Here is a 1,601-nt window from a genome sequence, read left to right as displayed (position 1 = left end):
GACAGCCGTTTCTCTCTTTGAGTCTTCGCCGCTTCTTCTAGGTTTAATCCTTTCAACTCTTCTTACAGGTACATCTTTCAACTCTTCTTACAGGTACATCTTTCAACTCTTCTGTTACAGGTACATCTTTCAACTCTTCTGTTACAGGTACATCGAGGGATTGAGCAATTATATTCGTTACAGTAACTCAGTAGTAAACAAACGTCTCTACCTAGTTTGGTTACTCAACTTTCAAATACCAGTTGCAGGAAGTGGCTGAGGAAGAAGTCAAACATAACAGGTTAATAATTCCAGTTCATTCATCTTCTTTGCTTTGATAGAACATTTGCGAATGTCTCCAGATCTCATAAACAAACGTAGTACATCCTTTTCTCAAAAATTAAAATTAAAAACTTGCGATTCACCATCAACATCAAACCTCACACATATGACATTCCTTTTCTTTTTTCCATCCCTGTATTTTATTCATAAATAAGACAACGGAACAGATCAATTATCAGATCAAATCTTAAAACAGTTTACTTACCGTGTGTAAATAACGAGACTTCTTGATGGATCAGAAACATAAAGCAATGTCATTATGCTATCCCATCATCATTTTCACGCTTCTTCAAATAATCAACATCTCCAACATATTCTGATATTATAGTCAGATCCTTTATCAGTTTATCCGCTTCAACATTATATCTATCCAAAATAATAAGGAAGAAAATCTTGAAATCAATTTTTCTGTACATGTGTATTCTATTCTTTATAGAAAAAGGCATAAACTATAATTAACTCACCCTTCAATTGGGTCATAAACAACCACTAGGGGAAGGCATTCCCCTATTTCCATCTTGCTTTTGCACAAATTTAAGGCTTAACAATCCACAGAATCTGCACAATTTCAAATATATATATGAATTTTTACTATCCAATCGATTGAATGATGGAAGCATCGATCCTTATTAAGACATTTTACCTATATTCCGCCATGCTCCAAAGCAGCAGAATTTGCGAATCTAGGAGCCATTCCGGGCATGTAAGTTAGCTCGTTTCTGTAATCCGCTCCAGTTGATGTAAGAGTTGTTGCCAGCGAGGCCATTTGTTCTAATCTCCTGGTGGGATCTTCAGTTGGAATGTAGAGCAGCAACCTTCTTCTCTTCTTTTTGTTTTCTGCAAGTATTATAGAGATAAGAGAAATCTTAAGTTCATCAATGACATCCTTTTTAATTGTGAATAACATTTTAATTTTTGTTTATAAAGGTTTGTTAAATAAACAAATTGATTATTCTATGTTTGTTGTGTTAATAACTTGATAGCAGCATGATTAAATGATATTCTGTTTTTGTTGTATTAATAATTTGTGACAGGTACTCAACATTTGTGAACAGGAACAAGAACAAGAACTTCAATTTGATTTTCAGCTTTATGGTTAAGAACTTACAGTGGCGGTCTCTCTTTTTAGCCATTCCAATTCATCCCTCTTATTTGATTTGATAGAACTTTTGTGAATGTCTCTAGATTCCAAGAAACGTAGTTCATCCTTTTTTGACCTAATAATTTATCCATTCCCGGGATTTATATAGTACTACAATAATTACATATAGATAGCACCT

At 33.8% G+C, this 1,601-nt stretch overlaps 1 pseudogene; it reads right to left on the bottom strand.

Moving 5' to 3' along the window:
• Positions 1 to 231: 231 nt before the first annotated feature.
• LOC124918509 lies at positions 232 to 1,228 on the bottom strand (annotated as a pseudogene).
• Positions 1,229 to 1,601: the final 373 nt, after the last annotated feature.

The sequence above is a fragment of the Impatiens glandulifera genome, unplaced genomic scaffold, assembly GCF_907164915.1.
Source record: "Impatiens glandulifera unplaced genomic scaffold, dImpGla2.1, whole genome shotgun sequence".
NCBI lineage: Eukaryota > Viridiplantae > Streptophyta > Magnoliopsida > Ericales > Balsaminaceae > Impatiens > Impatiens glandulifera.
Note: the sequence above shows the minus strand (reverse complement) of the source record. Positions and strands in the feature narration are given on the sequence as shown.